Below are 13,382 nucleotides of genomic sequence, written 5' to 3'. Positions count from 1 at the left end.
TGTGTTATTCTCTCACATTGTTTATTTTCTGTGTGTTAGAATTCATATGCAAGTAATTTCTGTACGGGGTTAAAACCTACATTCATCTCAAATTCATTTTTTTCAGCTTCTGAAACTTCGTAGAAAAAATGTTATAGTGAAACTTCCACTATAACCTATTTGAAGCAGCCCTAGAATCCAAAGCTCTAATACCAAATGTTATGCAACCAACTCATGAAATAGAAGAAAATATAGATCAACGAATTCAGAATAAGCCTCTTCAAGGGGGAAACCTCCTTTACATTATACAAATCAACAATTCTTGGATGATTCAAATGACAAAACCTCCTTTCTATATATAGGAGCCTAAGGGATCACAATATAATCAGAGTCGACATAACAATAATAATATAAGAGCACAAAAATAACAATATTAGGCTTCTATGGGGCACAAAAATAACAATAAGGGGCTACAATGACAATAGTAATGGGGGAATCACTAGTATTATAGGGACCTAACAATTCATTGCTTAAGATCATGGAACTCATTCAACTTCCTCTCCAAGTATTCAGTGGAAAGGTACTTTTCTTGAAATTCCTCTTCAAATCGCTCCCATGTCAAGGTAGACATGGAGTATCCCAATTGGGATTCTAAGTTCCTCCACCATAATAGTGCACTCTCCTTAAGTTGGTATATATCCAGCTTTTCCTTTTGGTTGCTAGAATAGTTTCGCAACTCAAATCATAGGTGCATGTTTTCCAACCAAGCTTCTGCTACCTCCCCTTTTGTGGTAGCCTTAAAGATAAGAAGCTTAAATTTTTCCAAATCTCTATTTATATCTCCATCAAATGGTATTTCTTTCCTTTCTGCTCGAGACGAAGAACCAAGCACTGAAGGAATTCCCCCAACCCTACTAATAAAGACTTCAGTCATATTTTGGAAAGATAAGATTGTATCCCTTACTTCCCTGGTGAATATTTTCTCAGATTCTTTAGCTTGGGGAGGTGGAGATGAGACTTCCCTCATCCTCCTTCATGTTCTCTCCGTGATTACTTAACCTAACCAAGGAAAATTTAGGTAAGTAAATAAATAAAATTAATTATCTTTGATTATTAGCAAGCAAGCCCTAGGTCTTAGACTTATAATTTGGCTTGGATACCATATGTAAGGTCCTCCACCATACCAACCATTAGTAATATAGAGAAATATTGAACACTAAGGCTAGCTCAAAATGCAATATTTTTTTCTCTTTTTTTTTCTTTTTTTTAAAGATTTTAAGACATAAAAATTAATGCAGGGCCATATTTTTTTCATTGGTATCATTTACACTACACACTAAATTCTACTAACTAACCCATGGTAATTTTAATATTCTCATCAAAGCTACAAGGATCATGGTTCATCAAGATCCAAAACTTACAACCATAATACTTGATTCTCGAGCTTAAAAATCACATTTAAAATATAGAGTCTTTAGTGGGATGAATAAATATCAAACTTTACAAACCCCAATTTCCAATAAACTAATTTTTAATTTTGTTGCAACTAAATGTGTTCAAGAGTGGCTAATTTGATTTCATTCTAAATAACATTCCTATGAATTCTTTTCTTAAAAGGACAATTCAACTTCTAAAGGAGTGGTATCCAATAATTATGAATTCATATGTGAGCTAACATTACAACAATTCACTTATCCAAATTTCACTTCATTGGCATGAACTTTTAGTTCAATGGAACTATCACGCATATTCATTGAGACATTTCCAGAACACCTTGGTTGCAAATCCTAAATTCACTTAGGCATTTTTACAGACAATTCATAAATGTAATTAGCTACAACCATTGAAGCATTATGACAAACAGTTTGTGAGCATGCAATATACAGCCATTGAGGCATTTTGTCAAACACTTGACAACCATAATCCCTTAAGGCAATTTCACAACAATTAGCTAACATGAATCTAAGATTAAATAACTTCATTTTTCATTGTCAATAACACCAATAATTTAACTTAACATATAAGTAGAACTATCAGCCATCTTCATTGTTGCATCTATACCAACAATTTAGGGACATGAATGACTACAAACATTTGGGAAATTTTGCAAATAGCTTACAGCCATGTAAGCTACAACCATTGGAGAATTTTGACAAACAGTTAGCGGTCACAAAATAAGTTTCCATAAAGTTGTTTAAACTATCAAGGTATTAACCATTGAGACTTTAAACAAAAAATTTCAAGTGCATGAAATAGGTTAGTGTCATTAATATATATCACTAGGTAAATCCATGATAAAAATTTAAAAAAAAAAACAAAACAAAACAATAGCTGGTCCATACGGGCAGCAAAAAATCTACAAAATCAACCATATTAGAGGATCGAAGTCTTAAAACTTGTTTTTTTGGAATCAAAGTTAGGGTGACATGGTCATATCGTATGGATACCCCTTGATGTTGAGATGAATCACAACAGAAATTCCCATGAATGTGATTCTTTAAAACAACAACCAAAAAAAATCCTACTATCTCATTTATCACTTTTGTCAAACACTCAATGTTCAAACTTCACCTACAGTTATACAAGAAGGAAAAAAACCAAATTCATGCTAATATGATATTTTCATCAAACTCATGATAGCATGAATGCTTCAGCCATTAAGACCTTATTGTTATAGACATTTTTGGGCACTGCAACCCCAATCATAAATGTCCATAAACTAAGGGCTCCTAAATCCCTAAATGTGTTGTTCCAACCAGGTCAGCTAATTATAGCATCTCCCAGAAGTTCTCCATGAAAAACTACTCAGAACTGGTCAAAACTGAACCATTTCACCTGCCCCATGGTCAAAGTGCGTTGCATCCCACCTGAATACACACAGTAGGTGCGATGCATGTTGAAAAACCCTTCTATGGGGTGCGATGGGCTAGAGTGGACAAATGGCAGGGTCAATCCACAAGGTGGAGAAGCATGGAATCTTCCAGAAACTTCTCTTGTGACACTTGCCTCTCTACATTCGACCAGGGATGAGTAATAGATCATCAATCTCCAAGTGAAATCAAGAAATATCAGAGAGAAGACACTAATCAAATCTCCAAAGCTGACTCACTCCCCTTGCAAACATCTATATATGGATCCCTCATCCCAGAGATCCAGAGGCTGGAATTTTGTATCTTGTAAGGAAGTGTTGTTGGTTTCTGGGTGCAATATCATAGTGTTGAGTGATCTAAGCTTTTCATGAGGTGAAGAAGGGCTTTCTTGCTGAGACGATGATGCTGGGTCAGAACAATTGGTTGTAATCCTCTTTGCTCTTTCTTAATTATCAATAAAGCTATTCAAGTTTTCCTCCATATTCTTGTATGATTGATGATTTATACATTTGTGTGGTTAATATACATCTGATCCTATATTTTTTATGATAATAGATCTATGTTCTTGGATAGTGTTATGCTGCTTTGATTCTACAGGCCTTGTTCCTAAATTTTGGTTTCTGTGTTCATGCTTTTCAGCTCTATTCAGGAGTTTTGCTACCTGTAGTCAGTACACCTCTGTTTGAAACCCCTTTCCTTGTTGTTATTCCGCCTCCATTGTGCAAAGAACTGTAAAATTTTTTATGTATTTTTGAGTCATTTTCAGATCTCCTTTACAAAGAAGTAGCGTAATTGTACTGTCGTTTCTTGATTTGAAAGTGTCGCAAGTGTCGTTGCTCTTTGAAACTGAGTAGACAAGGAAGCAAGGAGCAAAGACCTATCAGAAGAAAGAGGAATCAAGAAAGGGACCAAGTGCAAGACAAAGGTTGGTCTCCTTATTCTTCTCTTATCTATTTCTCATAAAGGAAAATGAAAGTAGTTTTTAGTTTGTTTGTTTCTAAGGTAGCTACCAGCCTTAGTGGGACTAGCAGCTATGCATAGACACTAGTTTTCCCGATAAAAAAATGGCGACTCCACTGGGGAGCGAATAGATTGTTTGTTCATCTACATTTGTTTACTTTATAAACTTACAGATGGAGCCTGAAGTCAAGCCATCTAGCCTTCGAACTGCATTTTCTATGCAAGTGCAAAGTAGATCAACGCTACTTCAGTCTATCTCCAGGTTTTGTTTATGAATTAAACGATTGATTTACAAGGTCTCTAATTGCCCTCGTGATGGATCTAGTAACCTCTTTAGATCTACCCCTGTGATTGATTTACTAATTACCACTTGCTCAGCCTAAATCCTTGAACTGAACTGCAAACAGTGACCCAGAACCCAGTCAAAGTCTCGTCCCTGGTCCAGCGCACTGTCTGTTCTGTGAACTCCAAATGCATCGCACTTCCCAAGTGTAGTAGGTACGTTGCATTTCAGTTTCACTGTGTTACAGGTGCGCTGATCAGACAAGGCCTTGTTCCTAAATTTTGGTTTCTTTGTACATGCTTTTCAACTCTATTCAGGAGTTTTGCTGCCTGTAGTCAGTACATCTCTGTTTGAAACCCCTTTCCTTGTTGTTATTCCACCTCCATTGTGCAAAGAACTGTAAATGTTTTTTATGTATTTTTGAGTCATTTTCAGTTCTCCTTTACAAAGAAGTAGCATAATTGTACTGTCGTTTCTTGATTTGAAAGTGTCGCAAGTGTCGTTTTCGGTCATAGAAGAGAATCTTATTGTTCTTGATAGTCGATTGCACTGTTACTCTTGTATTTGATTTGAATTAGTAGTTTTTCAAGTGTCAAAAGCAAGTTTTCAATTCCAAATAACAAAGTGTCGTCATTGTCCTCATTTTGTTTTGAAAAGAAACTTGTTAATAATTGTCGCTTTGAAAAATAATTCAGATTTGTGCTTAGCTTTCTTTTTAAGAAGGCTGAAAACAAATAATGCATGTGCATTTGCAAAACAAATACATGCATGTGCATTTGCATTTAGACAGTTTGTTGGTTTGATTTAGGATAGTGCATATAGTGTGTGCTCTCTGCTCTTTGTTAAAAGAAAATCATCTCTCTTTCCTTAGTAGCTAGGATTTTCATTGCAAAAAGAAGATTAAATGACTGTTTATCATCTTAGATTGCATTTTAGGAATTGTACATCTACATCACGCGGTGAACCTGAAAGGCAAATTTCTTAAGCAAGATCAACTATAAAATAAATTTAATGAATCTAAAAACTCTTTGGAACCTAACGCACAACATTTATAAGTCTATGCTAGAGATGTATTCCGGCATCGTAAAGCCTGGTAACTGTTGTTTTCACTGTTGGTTGGGTGATTCCTCCACTTTGAGATGATAAGTGCCAGTACGGACTTGTGCTCCCACGTACCGTCGAGTATATTTTGGGAGACCACAATAGGCTTAATCCTTTATCCATAGGAAGTCATGTTTGCCGCCCTATCAATCACAATGCACTGAACACAGCATTCGGAAGATTGACTGCCGTACCGTAAAAAGTATTCTGCAGTTTTGCGATTGGTTTGGTAATCCCTCTATCTAGATTTCCAGAGTAGTCCCTTTCATTCCTTTTCAGACTCCTTAACGGAAAAGTTCCATCTGAGCACTTGTCACTTCAGGCTCATTAAAATTCGAAGGTGACTAGAGTCATCTTTTGTTTTTTCTCAACTCTTAAAAATTGAAAAAACAAGTTGTGTCAAAGCGTCTAAAATTCATCTAATTCGGAAACATACTTCCCCTTGATTTTTAGTTGATCGAATAATTCGCAATCGTGGAAGAAATTCAATTGAAACCCCGTCGTTCGTGGAGGCTTACGAGTCAATCGTCTTTGTCTCCAGAGTTGAAACTATTACGGACAAAGCGAACTCGTTTAACCGGTTCCAAATCCCCTAGTAAAGTTAGAACAATTGTTCCAACACCATCGGAGACTCCGGTTACTCCAAACATTTCTGGTATCCCTGCCTTTACAGAAGAAGTTCAGCAGCCACCAAAGGACAGTAGAACTGATCCTAGTGTGAAGGTAAACACTTGTGTTACTGAGCCAGCTCCACCTACAGTTGATTCGGAAGGTGTTATTCCCCAAACATCTATCACTGCAGATTCTATACCTTCTTCGGCACTAGAAATATTTTACGGACCTGACAATCTGCCTCTTCCACCTGGTCTAATTGCTATAGAAGAGATTGTGGAGGATCCTCCATCTAGTACTCCATCGCGATTTTGAGTCGGGATCACTCTATATCCTTCTTCGTTAGAAATTAGTCTACCGCTATCGGAAACTCCTGTAGAATCGCTAGGCAATCTTTTGGATAGACTAGAAATGTCTGAACAACCATCGACATCTAGGACTATGTCATCTGACACAGCGACGGCAGAACTTCCTGTTGTCACTCCAACAATGTTCATCGGCATACCATATATCCCAACTAGCTCTCAATCACTAGACGGGGCCCACTCAGGGGCTATTTCGACAGTATGGTCCGTTCCTGTTTGTTCATCCGGAATAGTATCCGGGAACTCTTATGTTGAGTCTCAGCAAATTGATCCTTCAGGGTGTCAATTTGGGTTGTCCGGTCCTCAAGGGCAAATAATTCCTTTAAGTACCGGATTACCGCTGTATGGGGGCAGTATACCCTTTCAATGACTCCTCCAGGAGGACAACCATACGAGATTTCACAACAAAATTCAGGTTATGCTGGAATTACATCTATCAGTTGGGTACCAATATTACCTCAACAACCAAGAGTTGTATATTCGATGCAACACTGTTTACCTATGTCAAATATACCAACCACACCGGCTATTGTGACGGTGTCACAAGTACAAGTGCTGCCCGTTGTATGCCAACCTCAGGTTTCTCAGGTTGTAATGCAACAACCTCTTGTCCCTGCGACTGAACCACAATCGCCAACTAGTGGAATGACACAGGCCCAAACGGGTACAATTACCCCTCATCTTGGTCAAACAGTCAGTATTGGACAATAGCACATGGCTTCGCAACCATGGCTGGTGCAAAACCAACAATCGCAATTCCAACAAGTATACCAAGGATCTGAGCAACAAATCTTTGCAAATAGTCGGCAGCCGTACATTCAAAACGGTCAAAATCAACCATTCTACAATGGTTATGCCCATCAACCTTACCAAAGTTACCAGCATCAAATGCATTATGCTGGTATGCAAAGACCAACTGCTCAGGCAATACCATCTTATCCTGGGTATGCTTCGCCAAACTTGAATCAACAGTTACCCTTCGTGGCAACTTTGGAGTTACCAGATCTAAATAGGTTAACAAACGATCCAATTGCTTATGCCCCTTGGTGGCCAGCGATTCCGCATAAACTTCTGTCAGATATTCCTAAATTTAATGGAAATTCGGGTGAAGACCCATCGAATCATGTGATGACATTTCATCTGTGGTGTTCATCAAACACCCTAAATGATGATTCGATTAGGCTTCACCTTTTCCAGAGGACGTTAACTGGTCCGGTAGCAAAATGGTATATCGAGTTACCCAGAGCTTCGTTTGACAACTTTAGCACCCTAGCCACAACCTTTTTAACCCATTTTCAGTTACCGATAAGGTACGAAACGGGAACAAAACTTCTTACCAACTTCAAGCAAACAACGGCCACTCACATATCCGATCATATTCATGAGTGGCGACATCGTCGTAGAATGGTAAAAACGTATGTTCTTGATCAGCTTTTAACTGAATGGTTTATTAAGTCTTTATTACCTTCCATTACAGAAGATGTGGCAAAAGGAGGATTTGTCACTAAAGAGCAAGTTATTGCTCGTGCGCAATATTTAGACTTTATTTGTACTCAGTCTGGCACGCTCTACGATAAAATCCCTGACGCTCCCAGACCGGAATTTTCCATCCCTCCTCCTCCTAAATCGAGCAATGTCTCTCATGCTAGAAATGGCGTGATTGGTACGACAGACACGAAATCGACAAAGGCTACATCTAAAAAGGCCCGTAAGATTTCCAGTCAAAATGAAAAAGAAGAACTTCTCGCCTCGGAAGTAAATGTCGTCTCGACTGATAAAGGCAAAGAAACCAAGCAACGAGGAGGCAAGAAGAAAAACAAAGGGAAGAAGAAGAAACAAGAAGAATCATCACCTGAAAATTCTTCCGCAAACCCTCCTGAAGATAGGAAACCAAAATGTGATGAGGATCATTGGACAAAAAATTGTCCACATAAGGCTGAGCTTAAAAGATTCTTCAAGAATTCAAAAACCTCAGCAGTATTGACTAATCCATTTCCAAATACAGGAAAAAATCTGGTTGCTAGTGAAAATGCTTCCCCATCCCAATTACTGATGTTGTCGGTCTCGAAACAGCAAAATGATGCTTTGATATCGACAAGGAACAAAGATTACGGGAATCCACAGCTGTCAAACAACAAGGATAAAGATCAACCTAGTAGTTCAACAGAAGTTGCGCCACCCATCATTCTTGAGCTAACAATAAAACCGCCAAAGGGAGGAGTACACAAGTCGACATTTAATCCTCGTGCCAGAGCAGCACAGCATTATAATATAGTCGAAGATCTGGCCCAATCGCCATCTGCTATGTCGACACTTGAGGTACTGCAAAATTGTCCATCCCAAAAGCAGGCTTTATTATTAGCTATGGGTGGGATAGACCCAAAGGATTCTAATCTTGTATCCTTTAATCATGAAGGATACGATCCTCAATTACCAGCTCAACTAGCTTTCCTCATTCAAGTGAAAGCCCTCAACAAAACTGTTATCGAACAATTATTGATGAGGGGGCATCTACATGTATTATGTCGATGAGTTTCTGGAAAACTTTAGGATCGCCAACCTTGTCGCGATCTTCGACAACATTAAAAGCATTTGACGGACAAACGTATACCCCATATGGTATTCTAAGTAACTTGCAAGTTGAACTAGGAGGGAAAACAGTAGAAATAGATGTCGAAGTAATCGACAGAAACCTCGATTACAACATCCTACTGGGAAGACCATGGATATATGCTATGGCTGCAGTTGTGTCGACCTACTTTAGGAAGATTGCATTTCCTTTTCAAGGAGGAATTACAATCGTCAACCAACAAACATTTCTCCCGAATATTTCCCAAGTTACGGGAAGCATTCCGATGATCCATGGAAGCCCCCATACGCTTCAAAATATCGCAGTAGGCCTACTAAAAGACCCTATATTAATGGGGACTTTTGCCCTTCCGCCTCCAATCAATCTGGCAGAAGTGGCGATGGTAGGAACCTGCAATATGATATCTTCGATTCAAAAGATCTTAGAAAACGATATAAAGATGGATCATACGCAGGTATTGCCTCCAAGCCCAATAGAAATATTGTAGCAATCAATGTTTTCGACATGGGAGGCAGACTCGAATCAACGCTCATCAAGTGTTTGGATAGATAGGTCTAAGGAATATGGCACCCCTTCAGATCATTGGTCGCAAGTGCATTACACTGACGAAGGAATTGTTCAATCAATGGTAATTGAAGGGGCGCCATGGGAAGATTACCACCATCGTTCCCATCTTCCAGATTATAAAGAAGATACTCTTGATGACCTTCATCATCCTTCAGTTTTTTATTTCCTATCAAATACTATAAACATGGTGGATTCTGAGCGAAACTTGTCTAACATTGAAGAGACTATCGCCATCAATATCTCGACCAAAACAGATGTTGTAGAGAATATTTATGTTGGCAAATGTTGTTCTCCTTCAGAACTAGAAATATACAACGTTCTTTTTCGTGAATTCAAAGATGTCTTTGCTTGGTCATATGATTAAATTCCAGGCATTGACTCGAGTATAGTTGAACACGAAATCAAGATGTATCCAGATGTCAAACCAGTACGACAACGGCTACAGCAAGTGCACCCCAAGAAAGTCGTTGCCACCAAGGCAGAATTTGAAAATCTTCTCCATGCTGGTTTCATTTACCCGGTTCCTCTAACCGATTGGGTATCGAACATTGTTCCTATAATAAAAAAACAAGGAACGATTAGAGTGTGCGTCGATTATAGGGATGCAAATAAAGCTTGTCCAAAAGACAACTACCCTACACCCTTTATTGACCAAATAATTGATGAATGCACTGGATGGAAATCTTTTCATTCATGGATGGATTCTCCGAGTATAATCAAATAAATATCCGCCCACAGGACCAGTCAAAGACTGCATTTATTTGTCCGTGGGGCACATTCACATATCGCAAATTACCCTTTGGTTTAAAGAACGCAGGGGCAACGTTTCAAAGGGCCTTGAATTATGCCTTCCATGACATAAAAAACATCGTTCAACCATATCTCGACGACCTTCTGGCTCATTCGCGAAAGCAAATAGATCATCCGCAGCATTTGAGAGCGATATTTCTACGTTGCCGACACTACAAGATACGACTCAATCCACACAAATGTGTGTTCTCTGTCAGTTCTGGTCGTTTACTTGGCTTTGTAGTCTCAAAGGAAGGGATTCATCTTGACCCATGTAAGGTTTAGGCAATCATAAATTTGCCTCCACCTTCAAATTTGCTTCAGATTCAGAAACTCCAAGGGAAGGCAAACTTTCTGAGGAGGTTTATTCCAAATTACGCCGAACTTGCTAAAGGTTATACACGTCTATTGAAAAAGGAAGTGCCCTTCGTCTGGGATCAGGTCGCGCAAGCCTCTTTTGATGCTTTAAAAGAATCCCTAATGAAAGCATCATTAATGTATGCTCTTGATTATCAAAAAGATTTTAACCTGTATCTGGCTGCAGCGGATACAACCATCGCAATGGTTTTAGTTCAAGAAGACAACGGAATTGAACATCCTATATATTATTTAAGTAAGAACTTAAATGATACAGAAAACAAATATTCCTATGTTGAAAAGCTGGCACTCGCAGTTGTTCAAGCGATACAGAGATTTTGACACTATGTCCTCTTTCCAAAAACTACCATTCTGTCAGATTTCAACCCCATGACTTATATATTGTCGCGACAGTTGCTGGGGGGGAAATATTCAAAATGGATAGCAATTATACAAGATTTCGATCTGGAATTTGTAAAATCCAAGTCAAAGAAAGCCCTGGTTTTCACGGAATTTCTATGCGATCTCCCATCGTTGTCCAACGATGAAACATCAGAAGAAACAATCGTGGATGAATCTTTGTTTCTGATATCTTCAAGCAATCTGTGGTATGGAGATATAATCATCTATCTCCAAACCCAAAAATATAGGCCTAATACCTCTCGCTCCAAACAAAAACGTATTCGATACCAATCAAAAGACTACATGATCATCGGTGATATGCTTTACCGTCGTGGTGTCAATACAGTTCTGAGGAGGTGCCTCACCCATGAGGAAGCCGAAAAAGTCTTGAATGATTGCCATTCAGGCGCGTGTGGGGGGCATCAATCTAGTTACGCTACGGTGCAAAAAAATTTACGAGCAAGATACTTCTGGCCAACAATGTTCAAAGATTGCATAACCGCAGTCAGAAGTTGCCATGCCTGTCAAATTTTCGATAGCAAAACCAGAAGACCACCCGCACCTCTGCAGCCAATAGTTGTTGTTGGGCCATTCGCTAAATGGGGCATTGATTTCATGACATGTAACCCCACCTCGACCGGGGGGCATGGGTATATCATAGTCGCAGTGGACTATTTTACCAAATGGGTCGAGGCGATGCCTACATTAGATAACACTGGTGAAACAGCTGCCCTTTTCTTTTTCAATCATGTAGTCGCCAGATTCGGCGTTCTGATGAGCCCCAATTTTTGGTACAATTTGGGCTCATTTGGCCTACTTGCTCTGCTCAAACCATTCATTTTTTATTGCTTATGCATTCATTTCTTGGTTTATTCGTGTTGTTTGTAGGAAGAAGGGTAGGCATTCTATCCACGTGACTAATTCATGATGATTTCAGGTTTTGACATTAAAAGGGAGCAAAGATCACGAAAAAGGAGACAATGAGGTGGCACTGCTGGTTTTTAGGAGAGGATGTCCACAGTCTTGGGGACCTTCCTCGTGATTCCCACCATAGCTCCGAGCTCCAATCCATCTCCCCACCGAGCTTAGAGGCAGCCACCTGTTCTACAGGAACAGCAGTTATAACTGTTCTACAGGAACAGCAGTTATGACTGTCCTACAGGATCAGCAGTTTAAACTTCAGTTGGATAGCCGAGCTCCACAAATCAAGGACACCTATTGGATGATCATTTTTCATAAATACTGAGGCCGTAGCCTTGGATAGGAGCTTTTTTGAACTTTTGTATTACTCTTGTAATTGGGAAGTACGAGCTACAGCTCGGTTTTTGTTCCTTTCGTAAGCCAATTTTGGCATGTCATCACACTTTCGTTTATGAATAAAGGCAGGCAGATTTTGATCTCATTCTGAGTTTCTAAGGGAGCTATAGCTCTCAGGTTAGGGCCCAACCTGAGAGCAATAGATCTCCTCGGTGTTGTAATGTTATTTGCATTTCGTTCCAGCACTTTGAGTTTTTACCTTCACATGCAATTCGAATTTACAGTTTGCTAATTTAGTCTTTTTCATGAGCTTAGATAGGATTAGTTTATGGTGAATTTGTTTCAGCTGCTTAGATTCGATAGGAGGATAGTTATAAATTATTGGAGCTCCAGCAAAAGGTTGTTAAGGCTCACTGCCATCTCTGTTAGGGATTGGGGTGCAGTCCATAACCAACCACCAAAAAGAAACGCAGTTCTTCTCACTTCCATGCAAGCTGCAACATAGACATTTTCGTTGAAGATCCATCCATGCACTTTTGACATTGAACCATACTTCTACATTTCACTTCCATGCACGAGTTTCATTTCTTGGTTTTCCATTGCTGTTCATAGGTTTCATGGCACAGTTATCATAGGTTAATGAATTTCTCATTTTTGGTGCATAAGTCATTTGTTTCATTTACGCTGCTCCACACCACTCCACTTTCTTCTTCTTCTTCTTGATCTCTCCTCAATCCACCTACTCAGCCTCTGTCCAACTCATTTACCCTCCAACTCATCCATTAACCACTTAGCTCCATCTACTTAAACTTTCGTTGATCCCATCCTTCCAACCATCGAACCACTGCATGCACTCTTCCTCCATCTGATTTTTCTGCTCCTGAGCCATCACCAGCTCCCTCTCCATCTCACCTATCTTCCCACACCACTCCAACACTTCACCATCTCCCAAAACTTCCACGGCCAAACAACCTGTAGAATTGCACAGACTTTCTGTAGAAATCCCTGAGTTTCCTGTAGGATCCCCTGCAGACTTCCTGTAGAAGCCTGCAAACTCAGTTGCTGAGCATCCGAACGTGGTAGACTTCTGTGGACTAATGCTAGAGACCCTCTGGGACCTCCCCTAGCCATCCTGACCTTGCCCATGCTTTCCTTCCATTCCAACCGCTCCTGCACAACCAAACCCTAATCAAAAGCATCATCACAACAAATCCAACCACTTAATGAAAAAATACAAAAACATGTCTTTT

The sequence above is a fragment of the Pinus tabuliformis genome, chromosome 7 (genome assembly GCF_031772625.1).
Source record: "Pinus tabuliformis cultivar Carrire ecotype Pingquan chromosome 7, CPIR1, whole genome shotgun sequence".
Taxonomy (NCBI): domain Eukaryota; kingdom Viridiplantae; phylum Streptophyta; class Pinopsida; order Pinales; family Pinaceae; genus Pinus; species Pinus tabuliformis.
This window is presented reverse-complemented; position numbering follows the sequence as displayed.